Source organism: Chlorocebus sabaeus, chromosome 10 (assembly GCF_047675955.1).
Source record: "Chlorocebus sabaeus isolate Y175 chromosome 10, mChlSab1.0.hap1, whole genome shotgun sequence".
Classification (NCBI taxonomy): domain Eukaryota; kingdom Metazoa; phylum Chordata; class Mammalia; order Primates; family Cercopithecidae; genus Chlorocebus; species Chlorocebus sabaeus.
This window is the reverse complement of record NC_132913.1, coordinates 100,531,197-100,545,953: the sequence shown is the minus strand read 5'-3', so window position 1 is coordinate 100,545,953 and position 14,757 is coordinate 100,531,197. Positions and strand designations below refer to the sequence as shown.

Genomic DNA, 14,757 nt, shown 5'->3' with positions numbered 1-14,757 from the left:
CATGGTTCTTTGTTTTTTAGAGAAACAGATATTTGCATAGTTAGGTGATTTCTTGAGCTTGTACCTGAAAGTAGGTAGCATATTTGCCAGAGGTAATTTACATTTTAATACCATCTGCTATGCACAAGGGATAAATCCTAGCAAGTTTGTATAATAGTAAAATGATAAGAAAAAGCTGTTCATGGGCTCTAAAGTTAACTTTGAAGAAGCCCCGAAAAACTGAGTTAAGGAAGAAATAAGATTATTCTTTCCTCCAGGCTGATTTTGAGATGTTTAAACTCCTAAATGCTGTAAAGTTTAGGCTACTTTATACCATTTCAGAATGAGTTCGAGTTATACCTTACAGATCTCCACTATGTCTCAGTGTTATCAACTTGTTTGATAGCTGTTGGAGCAAGGAACATCCACAAAAAGTAGGAATAAAAGAGACACCTTAGTGATTATTTAACTTAGCTAATATTTACTGTTATCTCCCAGGTCTTGAAAGAGAAGATCCAGTTCAGATTCACCTTTTTTTTTTTTTTTTTTTTGAGACGGAGTCTCGCTCTGTCGCTCAGGCTGGAGTGCAGTGGCCGGATCTCAGCTCACTGCAAGCTCCGCCTCCTGGGTTCACGCCATTCTCCTGCTTCAGCCTCCGGAGTAGCTGGGACTACAGGCGCCCGCCACCTCGCCCGTCTAGTTTTTTTTTTTTTTGTATTTTTTTAGTAGAGACGGGGTTTCACCGTGTTAGCCAGGATGGTCTTGATCTCCTGACCTCGTGATCCGCCTGTCTCGGCCTCCCAAAGTGCTGGGATTACAGGCTTGAGCCACTGCGCCTGGCCCAGATTCACTTCTAAAAACAATCAGATACTTAGATTACATTGGCATGCTCATAATTATTTTTATGAGATGTTAGGAAGTCTGTATATTTAATGATTTCTCCACAGTTTTGGTATTTTGGGGATGCAGGTTTTTGTTTTGTTTTTTTTTTTTAGCAACTGTAGGATCAAGGGAAAGGTTTTGTTAAACAAATCAAATACATATTTCAAACATATATTTACATGTATTAATTCATTTAATCTCAATAAAACCGTATGAGGTAGATACTAGTGTTGCCTGATGAAAAGCTGAGGTACAATTAAAAGCCATTAAGAGGTAAAGCTGTGATTCAAACCTAGGTTGCCTAGTTCCAGAATCCTTCCCCTTAGCTAATATGATAATATTTCCCAAACTGTAAATTTCAATTTATTATGGTTTGGGGAATCAATATACTGTATAGAAACCAATGCTTTAGTAAAAATGATAAGGGATAGAAAATAATAGAATATGAAATATTGAGCTGGGCCCAGTGGCTTGCACCTGTAATTTTAGCTATGCAGAAGGCTGAGGCAAGAGGATCACTTGAGCCCTGGAGTTCATGGCTGCCGTGAGCTGTGATCGTGCCACTGCACGGTCTGTCACTGGGAGACAGGGTGAAACCCTGTCTTTAAAAAAAAAAAAAAAAGAAGAAGAAAAGAACTATGATTATGTATAGTATTGTTTCATGAAGTCATTTTTCATAAACATTAATATGTATTTAGACATACATAGACATATGTATATATTGAATTACAATAAAAATATATTTTCTATTGTCTGTCTGGGCCAAAAATAGTTTGCAAGCCACTGAACTACACAATCTCAATACCTTGAAAATAATAGATGTTCAGTAAATCTGTACTAAGTTGAATTAATGTATTGTTAAATAAAAAATAACCCATAAACAATGTTAGGATAAAATGCTTCATTAACCAATGAAACTGTAATTGTCAAACATAATCTATTAATTTATACCTAGTCCTTAACCCAAAGTTCTCCTCTGCAAATCTTTCTGGTTGAATTTTTTATTGCTTTAAGGCTTGGCCTCTTGTCCTTTAACAATATCAAGTAATAATAGTCCAAAAAGAAGTGGCAATTTCTTAAAAAAAAAAAAATACAATTTGAATTCCCTGAAAGCAATAATTTGTTATTAACAAAATAAATTTATTTCAGCAATGCAAGGATGGATCAATAATAGGACATCTAATATTTATCATATTAAAGAGAACAATCATATGATTTTCTCTGTAGACACTGAAAAAACATGACAAAACTTAGCAACCATTCTCTATACCTAGTAAATAGAAATAAAGGGAAACTTCTTCAGAGTGATAAAATGTATGTATGTGAGTCCAAAAGTCATCATGAGTCATAGGAAAACACTCAGTAATTTCAGAAACTAGGCAGATTTTGTTTGCCTTCTTTACTCTTTTTTAATATTGTTCTGGACGAAACTGCCAATGTATTTAGATAATAAAAAATAGGATTATAAAAATTTGATTGGCAGAGATAAAATGATCACTTTTTACAGATGATACGTTTTGTATCCATAAACTGCAGAGAATCAACTGAAAGACAAATAATTTAAAAACAAAATAATTTAGTAATAAGGAAGTTTAAATTAACATGCAAATATTTAAATGTGTAATATTTGTATTAAGGAATATGCAGAAGCTTACTTAAAATGGGAAAGACACTGTATTCTTTGACAGGTAGATGCAATATCATTTATATCTTATATTAAACTTCAGGATAAACTCTTTGGAACAAAGATATATACATGAAAGATAACCATACACGTAATAGAAGAAAATATGAATGTCTATTATGACCTTACAATGGGAAGCTCTTTTTAATAAAATTCAATATCTGAAAGTCGATTTCAAAGGATTAATTAATTTTAAATAATGAAAATTTCTACATGGCAAAAAATAACATAAATAAGGCCAAATGATAAATGATGAGCTGGAGGTGAAATTTCCAACTCATATGATGACTTAAAGAGCTAATCTGCCTAATACATAACAGCTCCTAGTAATTGCCAAAGTACAGTCACCATCTAATAGAAATATGGTTAAATTATTCTAACACACAGTTCACAAAAAATACCATTGGCTTCTACACATACAAAGTTTTTCTCAACTGCACCCAAAATAGGAGGTGTATAAAACTATACTGACATAGCATTTCTAATTCATTATATTAGCAAAAAACGGAAAGTTTTATGTCACACTGTGTTGGCAAGGCTGCAAGGAAACAGAGACTTTTATGCATTGTTGATGGGAGTATAAATTTATATAAATGTGAATTGGAACAAATGCTTATAAGCTTTGACTCAGTACTCCTGTTTCTACAAATTTATCTTATAATAATTTGTCAAATGTTGAGTGCACAGATTTATTCATTGCAGCATTGTTTTTAACATCAAAAGATGGGAAACATTGTACAAACAATGCCCATCAGTAGCAGGTTGATTAAATAAATTAGCTATATCCAATAATTGAATATTATGCAGGTATATAAAAAATAAGAATCTTATGAGTATGGAAAGATTTCCAAAATATATTGCTAAGTTTTAAAAAAAAAGGAAGGGACAGAAGAAAATAAGTTGGGCAAAAAAAACACCCAGAAATGTTTACTAATAATTATTTTCAAAAACTCACAGGATATACAAGAAGGTAATGAAATAATTACTTATTTGGGAGTGTATAGATAGAGGGATGACAGCTGAGCAGATGAAGGGCTGGGATGGAACAAGACTCTTCACTAGATGTACTTTTATGCTTTTTGATTTTTGAACCATTCAAATATCTACCTATTTGACAACAAAACAAAAGGAAAAAAACACTAATAACAACAACTAAACCACACTAAATATTAGTTTTTTTGAGAAAACATTTCTATAGGGTGAGACTGAAAGTGTCAGCCCTTCAACTCTTTGCCAGTGGAACTGTAAGAAACTGCTGTAATCCATTAATTTGCTTCTCCAACACCCAGTTTAGATGTAGATTCCTTATACTCAGACCATTTTTTGATGGTTTTATTTATTGTGTACATTTAATAATTTTAATTGCATTTTATGTCTTTGTGTCCTATGCATTAACTCCATCAAACAATTAATATCTAACAGTTTAATTAAGTGGGTAGTTTTAAAACACCAGTTGTACAAAAATCAAGACTAGCGTTGATTTTAAAATTTATCATTTTTGTACAACATGCAACTTTAGAAATGATAATATTATTTAAAATTTCTGTATATATTTTACCTTGCGTATGTTTTTCTTCTTGAAATATAGCATTGCCAAACTGCTATACTATAACATCATGATAATAATGGTAGTGTTAGGAATTTATTTTCATTGGTGATCATAGTACAGTTAATATAAATATATAGCATATAAATGTAAATGAGAACACTAAATATCTGTTTAGAAATGGGATTCAAGAGCTGCGTCTTAAGTTTTGGTAGGATTCATTTAATAGCTGTGTGAATTACTTAACCTTTCAGAAAGTTAATTTCTTAATCTGTTAAAAAACAAGGTGATACTAATACATGCGTTAGGGTTGTGGTCAAGGTTGGAGTGAGTGACTTTATAATACCTAGTATAGTATCTTCAGTGCAAGCATTTATTATTCCTGTGGTTGTGTTAATTATGATGTGTAGCCCTAAAATTTCAAGATGAATATTAACAAGACAATATGCACAGTTTGCCACTACCTATAAGATTTGATTTATTTGAGTAAAATAAAGGGGAGGTGGATTGTAAAATTTTCACTGCTATAATTTTATGTCTGCTTGCATTTTTTACTTGCTGAGAATTTGGTAGAATCAACTGTTAAAATAGCACTTCTAAAATAAGTCTCCCCAAAGTGATTATTTAATGTGGAGAATTAATTACTAATTTGAAATATTTTAAATAGTAGTCAGTTATTTAAAAAATAATATATTAGTTGGATACAATAAAATGGAGCTGTTAAAAACCATGTGTTTTAAGAATGATTATGGCATAGACTTTTTTTAAATACATACATTAAAAAGGTTATACAAGTTTATATAGTAGGATCTCAAATATGTAAATAAAAGCCTACCATATAGAAATAGATGTATATTTCATAGAGGAGAGATGAGAAGAATATACACCAAATATGAATAGTGGTTATTTTTGAGTGTTGGGATTCTTTGCGATTTTTGTTTGATTTATACTTTTCTAGATTTTACATTTTTTTTTTACAATGAGCATGTGTTACTTTTATATCAGCAAAAAAAGCAATACATTTTTATGTATTCTTCGAGATTGAATTGTAGGATGAATAGAATCTAAATATATGTACGTTCTTTTAAAGAAAAGCGCTTTAAAGCTGTATCAACTTTGTTAGTGGAATTTTATTCCAGAAGAGTAGAAGTTGGCACCTGGAAGCACTCTTGGACCGCTTTCCTATTGAGGAGGGGTTTATTTTGGTAAAGTAACACTACCACTGTAGCCCGATGGCCACTGCAGTGGGATCAGATCTCAGGTCATATCAGTTCAGTAGCTCAGCTTGTAGCTCTGCTCTCTCAAATTGTGGGGCACAGTGAGAAGGGTTTTTTGGAAGCTGGTCCCTATGTCTTTTCATGCACACAAATCTGCTTATTATGACCAGGTCATTGGGGATGGCGGAAGTGGTACATAAAGCTAATGTAAGCATAACATTTTACATTATGTAAAATAGTACATCATGTAGAAGAAATTGTTTTAAATTTATAAAATTTTGTCAGAAAACTTTTTTTTTCCCCTCGATAAAAATCACCTACTTTCCAATGGATAATTCTACATCTTATAGTCTTTATTTCATTTTTTCACAGGTTATCCTAGTTGACATCAAAGCAAGCATCCATTTTGAATATTTCAGGAAATCTCATTAAACACTGAAAAGGATAATGCCTTGTGGGTTTCTCTATAGTAATTTCAATCATTTTTTCCCCAGTTTATATTGACTCCATTCTTCTGACAACTCAATATGGTGTCACTGCTGTTTTTGCTTCTTTTTGCCCAGTTTAGCATCATGCTCCCTGATTGTTTACATTTCACTTAATCATAACTTTTGAGATCTATCACACCTCCCTTTGTTCTAGAGATATGAAAACTGACCTGCACAGTTAGAACACAGATGAACTTCAGGTTTTTTGACTTCTAATTCAGCATGTATTTTGTTCTATCCTGTTCCAGTATTCTTGGTAATTCTCTAAAATGTTGTCAAGAAGGGCCTAAGATCTTTGTGATCTTGCCAAAGAGTTTATAAGTGTGTATGTGTGTTGTTTGTTTTCCCTCCTGTAAGAATTCCTGAGATAAATTATCTGAATTTTCACTGAAAACTCTAATACATGAAGGTAGTTGCACAGTTCCAGGAATGACTGAACTTGAACCATGATTTACATACCTTCCCTGTTAAGTGCCAGTCAGGTTCTCACTACAGGTGAGCAAATCTGCTTTTTCCACAGTGAGAAAAACATTTAGAGACAATTCTGCAATTAGAATTTTGTGATACTAATGGAAAGTACGTATATGTACACGTACTTAAAATGAGCTATACAATTTGTTGGGAGTTCAGTGATGCCCCCCCTTTAAAAACTACAACTGTGAAGCTGTAAGACCTCACAGTGATGATCTCTTTGTTGACATAAATGTGATAAATCTTGTCCAAGAAATATATAATTCTTTGTTTTTCTTGCTAAGCCTTAAAGTTCTCATGGGCAAGGGATGAGCAATGGTCTTCTGAGGACCATTGTTTGATTGTCTTTTATTAACAGCCTGAGTGGTTTGTGATGGTCTTCTTTCACTGTGTGTCTGAGGGAGCCCTAAGTGTTGTTTCTGACTCTAAGCAGGCTAATTTGCTTATCAGAGACAATGGACCTGTTGACAAACAGGTACATTCTCCTTACCCTGTCATTCTATATGTGATATAATTGATTTCCAGGTTTATGATTTTCCCCATTATAATTAATCAGCAGCATGATGTATCTGCTGTTTATCATATAATGACTTTCTTAATGGGTGGCATAAGAAATATTTTAAATTAAAATTAAAATTCTTTTTGTCGTTTGCTGTAAATCGGATAGTTTTTAGTACCTTTGCCCAAGATTACATATTAACCACATCTTAAATATATGTATTACTTAATGTGTTCATCATAGTACAAAGTATGAAGAATAGAGTTATGAGTGAGACTTGAGATATTTCACTTTTAGATTTTTCAAGTGGCAAGAGACTTGTAGATATTTAGTCTCAGAAATGGAAAACCTACTAAAAAAAACACACTTTTTTTCTTCTTTTCTTCTTCTTTTTTTTTTTTAGTCAGGGTTTCCCTCACTGTGTCGCCCAGGTTGGAGTACATGGCACAATGATCATGGCTTGTGTGGCATCCTCGAACTCCTGGGCTCAAGAGATCCTCCCACCTCAGCCTCTGGACTAACTGGGGCTAGGGACATGCACCACCACCATGCCTGGCTAATATCTCTCTAGAGCTGAGGTCTCGCTGTGTCTCACAGGCTGGTCTCAAACACTTGGACTCAAGTGATTCTCCAGCCTCGGCCTCCCCAAGTGTTGGGATTATAGACGTGAACCACCGTGCCTAACCATTTTTTTTTTTTTCCCGTAAGAATAGTTAGACCAATTCTTCCTTTGAAAAACAGATGTAAGGATCTCTTAAACAGAAAAATAGTTTGGTGCCCTCTTTCCATAATTTTTTTTTCAACCACAGAAGAAATTTTTTTTGAAAAAGATTGATTTTAAAGATATTTAAATACTAATTATTGGGATGATAATTATCAGTCATTATGGTAATGCCTTTTTAAAAAGAGAAGTAGCTAATCATGAAGTGTAACAATTTAAAGAAAGACAGTTTAGGTAAATTTATATCCTAAAGTGAAAAATTGAATCGCTTAATTTTGTTACTATATTTTAGGTCACAAAAATATACTGATTGAAGAAAATGTTTTCAAACAAATTGTACATTTATCTTTTGCCCAAGAAATCTATTTTTATCTGAGCTAGGTAAAACTTAAGTCAGTGTAAAACAAGTTGTTTGGAAACGCTTAAATCTTTTTGAAAACATTACAACGAAATAACAAAAGTTTTCCAAAAGGGTCTGGTTAAGCATTGAGCTAGAGCACAGCGTTTTCACAAGAGGAGTTTTCAGCAAGATGCTAACCTATCAATAGTTATGGCTGAAGAAGTTCTTTGGTTTTTGTTTGCAGAATTCTGGTTTGTAGCATTTGATAATCACAAATTTAAAAAGGATCTTTGCACTTGTGTTTTGATTTTGGTCACAATTTTATAAATTGGTGTGTTTTGCTGTTTTTGTTAGGAAAAAAATGTCATATACTGACATACCACCCCCGTTCCCCCCACTATACTTCTTTAAGTGTGCCAGATAAAAATCATTTAATCAAGCTTTTTGGGAATGTTTGAGTGTGTCAGAGGTGATGTATTGTGTATAGACAAAGGTAAGAGAAAACCAGTCCAGGAATTAGAACATCATTCCTGCACTGTGTGTGCATGTGTGTTTTTGGTGTGTTTTTCCTTTGCTCTAATGGTATTCCTCCCTTCCCCCAAAACCTCTGGTGTATTTTCACTAATAGTGATGTCAGGTTAGGTACTTTGGAACAGTTGGAAAGGAAAACAGCAAGGCAGAAGAGGATTGGATCTTCAGGGAATGATTGGGAGGGAAGGCAGTCTAGGGAATTGGTTTCTGTGGGTAGCTCATGAGGGAGAGCTTTGCAGTAGAACAGGAGTCAAACCTTTTGGGAGGGTCAGGGGAATAAATGGGACATTTCAGGGAGTCCTTGGAATTGAAAGAAGCAGTCAAAGCATTAAGGGAAGTCTTTTCGACACTACTTAAAGGAAGCCAGTGAGGGAAAGCAATGAGCCCCTTTGAGAAAATTCTGGGATAGGAGCATGGGGGGTTGGGAGAGGAGGGAATCTCTAAAGTACCTTTGTTGTTGGCTCCACATAGGTCCCTGGTGTGTGAAGTGATCTAGATAGGTGTAGTTATAAACGGGTTGTCCCTGTAAATCTGTTTGTATATGTGAATGTCTTTCTGATTTCCTCTTCTTTTTACATTCTTATCTGAGTATGGGAATGGCTGAAGGCTTTATTGCTATCTGTGTGTTGCATGCTATGTGGATCTTTTAAGGCGTGACCTTATCAAAGTTGGCATCTAAATGCAAAAGAAAATGCAGGGCAAGCTTGTTCTAGTTGGGTTCCTGTCACCAGACCATAGCAATTTGGAACAATGGATACATTACCTGAATTCACTGGGAGCAAGCAGAGTCCCTGCTTCTATGCATGCCCTTATCAGTGTTTAAAATAGTGCTTTGTACTCTGCGTACTATCTAGAAGAGAACATCTCCTTCTCATTCTCTTCCTTTCCCTATTCTTTATTAATATTTTGGGGGGAATGCTTTCATTTCAATAATTAGAAAATGTGGAAAAACAAGATTGCAAGGTTGAGGTGAAAGCAGTACAAGATTGGAAGAATGAAACTCTTTTCTTCACTCAGTAAAATGATACTTTTGGCTCAAGGCCTGGGGAACATAGGCGAGTTAGGATGGTGCAGACAGGACTAGCAACATGTCTGTTAAGGAATGGGCTGAGAACCCCTTGCCTCTGCCCTGTGGTTTACTACTGAGTTTGAGTTGTAACTCTTTGTTTTTTTTTGTCCGTTAGAAGCAGTGGTAGAGAGATTACACACTAAGCTTTAAAACCACAGCAAAACAAAACTTTTAAAACACTTGTGTGGTAGCCTCAGAAGACAGGTTAACACATTCTGTTTCAACTGTACTATTAATGTTTTTTGCAAGTTTGTAATACCTCTAGACGTGGAGGTCTTTTTCCCCCTTACATTTTATCTATATTGCAAATTGAATCTGAGGTGTGGCATTGTGAGCATTAAAATAATGAAAACAAAACACAGTTTTATCCAGGAAATATGTAATTTTGAACACTAAAAATCTTTTTAATGTATCATGTATGTAATATAAGTATCACTTTTATTCAATACATTTCAAAATATACTACTCGTTTTAGGAAATTCAAAGTCCTTTTAACATTTTCTTATAAATCTGATATCACTAAATTTGTAACTAAGGAATTTTATGGTGAGATTATTTGAGCTTTGTTTATTTTTGTAACAGTTGTTCTAAGCTATAAAAACAAACATCGTTAACACATCTGTATAGATTTTAAAATAGCTTATTTGTAATTTAAACTATCTTCAAATATTTTGCTATATTGCTATTTCCCCTAATTATTCAAAGTTTACAAAACAAACATTTATTGAAGATCAGAGATGTCATAGTTTTTTTGTAAGAAGACATTTCCTTTCAGAGAGTGAACATAGAAATAAGGAAGGTTAAGGAGATTTCCTATCCTTTCCTTAAAGAAAAAAGGCCTATTTATCACTTGCCATCTTATACTCATTCATTCATTCTCTCATTCACTATACATTCAGTAAGTGCCCACTAAAGTTTTCTTAAGCCTTTCTTTTCATTCAGTCTGCTAATTTGATAAATCAGGAGGTTATCTTTGATAAGTATTCATATAATACTTTTTATTATCCTTTTGTGATTATTAAGCTGTCTGTCCAAGCTTTGAAGACAGTCTGCAATCCTTCAAATTTAAGCATTACCATTAGTTGTGATATATGTGTATACATGTCTTTTGGTCTCTCTATCATCATTTATCACAGTCTATCATTGTTTACCCAAAGGAATAACTAGCTACTGACTGAATGACCTTGTGTGAATAAATTAGTATCTCTGAGCCTCAGTTGACTTACCTGTACAAAGTGAGAATAATTATGTTTTTTAAGATTGTTAGATTAGTTGTATATTTAAGCCCCCTCTATAGTATTTAGAAAATGTGAGGAGCGTGGTTACTTATTATTGTTTATATTGCCATTGTCCTGACCACTATATGGACTTGACCCTCCAATTTTTTCCTTGGGTCCATGCCATCTTACCTCTCTTATTTTTCCATTACTGCTTATCTCACAATATTTGAGAGTAAAAAGGAACTTTTTTACAACCAAAGGCTGCCCATTTGTCACATATGCTTTCATCTTGATGCCTTCATGCATGCTGTTTTGCTTGCTGTTGTACAGCAGCAGAATATTACTGAGGAAGCACTTCTTTCTTAAAAAAAATTATAGTACAGCTGGAAATATGACAAGAAGAATAGAACAATTGATTATTAGTGAAATCAACATATTATTCTGTAAATTCAGTAAAATTGAGATCTCCCCTTCCTTTAAATGTTATATTTAGTCTTATTAAAATTTATTTTGCTATATGCTGTGGATTTTTATTCATTATTTTTGTTTAATTTCTAATGAAGAGTTATTGAGATTTTATGAGATTGACATCTTATTTCCTTTAAAAATTTCCTATTGCTTGTACATTGGGAGCAAACCAAGAAGAGGTGCAAAAACAACCTCCCAGCTTGTCTTGGTGAATTGTGAATTGCTCTAGTTTATTCTTGTTTGTATTACATTTAATGAACAAGTCCTGTACGGTACTATGCATTTTAATTCAGTTTTGAAAATTATCAATTTGCAAATTTTGTCTTTTTCCACTTTCTTTTTATGCTTCAAGAGCTTATTACCTTTGCTCCAGCTGAATAAAAGTTGGGCAAACAGATACCCTGACAACTGCCAACAGCATCACGCCTTGACTTTCCTAGGTGCAGAAAGTATTCAATATTTCTGGGACTACACATCTGTCCTGTCTGAAAGATGCCACTCACAAATTCTAATTTAAATACAGTATGACTGAAAAAATGAAAATCACCACTTCTTTAAAAATGTGTATTGTATGTGCTTCTTTCCTGGTTTTACCAAGAAAAGTAAAAAAGATCCATGTAGCAGATTCAGGTCTATGCCTGCAAATTGCTTCCTGTTTGCTTGCATGGTGACAATGTTCTAAGTGCCAGTTTTGAATACTAGTAACCTGTCATGGATCAGTTATCTGAAATGGCAGGTTTATTTGTTACGGGAGGAATGACATTATCTCCTGTCCTTTAGACAGAGCTAAAGTGAGAATAAAGTGGTAAGAAAGAATATTTCTTTGCACTCTAGGTGTGAACGTACTATCATTTGTGCTACTGATTTGATTGCCACAGCTACTATCATTAGCATCTTGGACCAAACATGGAACAAGCTGTACTATATTTCATGTATGATGGAATACAGAGACTGATTAAAAATACTCTTAAAGGTGCTGGATTATTCATTTGATAGCTGATTGTTATAAGACGTTAGGGTCATGCTTTCCTTTGTGGACATAAACATTTTTAATAATTGCTTTTAAAAATTAAATATGAATTTAATTTTGAGCCTAGGTGAGAATTTTCTTCATTTGAACTAATTTATTTTTTTTGTAATCTCAGAATTAATAGTAGGTAGTGTCAGTTGCCAGAAAAACCTCAATGTGAAGGAAATTTATATATTGTAATTCTTTCCTAGTGTTTTCTTTAGGTAGACTACAGTGAACCTGTCTATTCTATTTTAATTCTGATTCCTTTTCTGGATAACCATAGGTAAAGGTAGTTTTAATTTGACCTCTGAAAGAAGAAAAAAATTTTCCCGGTTGGAGAAATAATGAGTAATGCTGGTTTAGAGACTGCCTCTTATCTTCTTCTCAAATCTTAGTCACTACCTAGTCTAGTGTTTTAAATAACTAATGAAAACATTTTTATGGTTTCCGAGATTTTTTTTAAAGCAGGCTTGAAAGATATGAAGTAATTTACTGATAAACCAAATTTTAACATTATTGACATCAGAATGTTGTTTGTCCATCTCACTTTGTTTCATGATAATATTTTTTCTCCTAGGCATAGGGAAAATAGGGGATTTTGTTTAATCAATAAAGGGATGTCTCTCTCTCTCTCTCTTCCTCTCTTCTTCTTCTTCTCTCTCTCTCTCTCTCTCTCTCTCTCTCTCTCTCTCTACCATGGCAGCCCAAGTAGGTAGGATCTGTATTATTAATTTTCATTATGCCAAAACTGAAAAAACGTTGTGTTGAAATCTTAAAGCACTAGAAAAGTAAATACCTAGAAAGTATTATATGTTCTGTAAGAAAAACAGCAAACTAAACATTTTAATGTATTATTGACTTTGTTGGATTTATAATATTGGGACTTTTCTTTATACAAGTACCTGGCCTTTAAAAAGAAACACTACCTAGAGTAGCAACAAGTACTGTTAAAGTTGACAAGTGTTCCTAAGTATATTGTAGTTAGATTAGTGTGAGGAACTTCCTTAAAAAATTTAAGTGTAAACCTGTAAGGTTACTTTAATTGGTGGTTTTTCATAGTTTATTTAGTGACTATTGCACAGTAATGCTTTGTATTAAATCAACAGTAAGTTAGAATTCAGTGGCTGTATTAAATAGCCTTTTAAGACAGTATGTTAAATACGTGGCTTTCACCAAGGGGCTCCTATGGTATTTTGGCAATTTTACTGTTTTTTAAAATTCATACCTACTTTGAATTGAGAGTCATGTAAGTGAAACACCATTAATAAGGATTTTTGGTTTTTAATTTTAGTTTGTTTTATTATAAAACAGTCCATATCCATCATTCTTAAAATCAAGTGTTCTTTATAACAGTTCTACTTCATATGCAGTCTGTAGGCTGGAAAGCATTTGTTACCAGTCTGCCTTGAAATTAAATATAGAAGTTGAGTAAATGCTTAAAACTGTCACAGAAGTTTGATAGAGTAATACAAATTGGGGGCTTATATTTTGTTTTTGTCAAATTTGACTTTATTATACGAATGTGATGAATTAGAAATTTAAAAAATCAATTGGTCCTTCCCACAGAAGGATATTTCATTTAAGAAATATCACTTTAGATGACATTAGAAGAGTTATCCATGTGCTTAGTGTCAGTTAGCTTAAATGCTATACATTAAAATATAAACATATCTAAAACCCACTTATATTAGTAACTCATGTAGGTAACCATATAATTTTTATAAAGTAACCTTAAATGAAAATGAAAGCCAATTCTTTGAGTCTAAAGCAGTAGAGCCTTTACTCATATACCTAGTAATAACTATCATTTATTAAGTGCTTACAATGTGCAATAGGGTGTCTTTTATCTTATTTAATCCTCTAAAAGCACAACGGGATAGGTTCCATATTACCCTCATTTTAGAGATACCGAGCTAAGGGTCAGAGAGGTTAAAAATGTGCTGATGGTCACTGAGCTAACTAAAAAAGCTAACATTAAAACATGCTTTTGTTCGTAATATGATTACACATCTTGTGCTTCACATTTTTTTCTTTTCAATGAGGAGGTAATAACATTACTGGGTAAAGAATGTTGTTTTGTGCTTGTAGGTAAAGCTGTGTACCACCCTGTATATCAGGAATTAGTTAGAGCTAGAAGAGGAAAGCTCAAGCATGCAAATCTTCAGTGCTGAGTTGGTATAGGGAGTAAGATGAGGCTTCATCACGTACGTTGCTCTTGATCTCAGAGTCTGTTACCACAAATTGTTGATGAGCACAAAAATTTAAGGATAACATGTTCAAGTTACACTTGATACAGCTTATAAGATAGAATCCCTTTTCAAAAAAAGCAGATGAGATGTGATTGTTAAACGTCATCTCTCTACTCTTCATGTGTACATAGATATTCAACTTTTAGGAAGCATGTCTATGATATTTGCATCTTACAGTAATATTTACAATATTTGTTTCCTTCTTCAATCTCTTCAGTTATCTTTATAAAAGAAAGGAGGGTGAGAGGAGGAGGCTGACTTTTGTCATGTAGCTTCCCTCTTCAGATCTTCATCAGTATATGAGTAAACTCAGTTTAACTAGATGCTTCACTTCTGTAAATTAACTAGCTAATATTTAACTGAATTTATATCTTGTTTTCT

The 14,757-nt window shown here is 33.3% G+C and overlaps 1 protein-coding gene across 14 annotated transcripts in view; it reads left to right on the top strand.

Annotated features, from left to right (window-relative positions):
- The window catches only part of IKZF2 (IKAROS family zinc finger 2), a 163,128-nt gene that overhangs the window by 37,933 nt on the left and 110,438 nt on the right, over nucleotides 1-14,757 (top strand). The window lies entirely within an intron of this gene.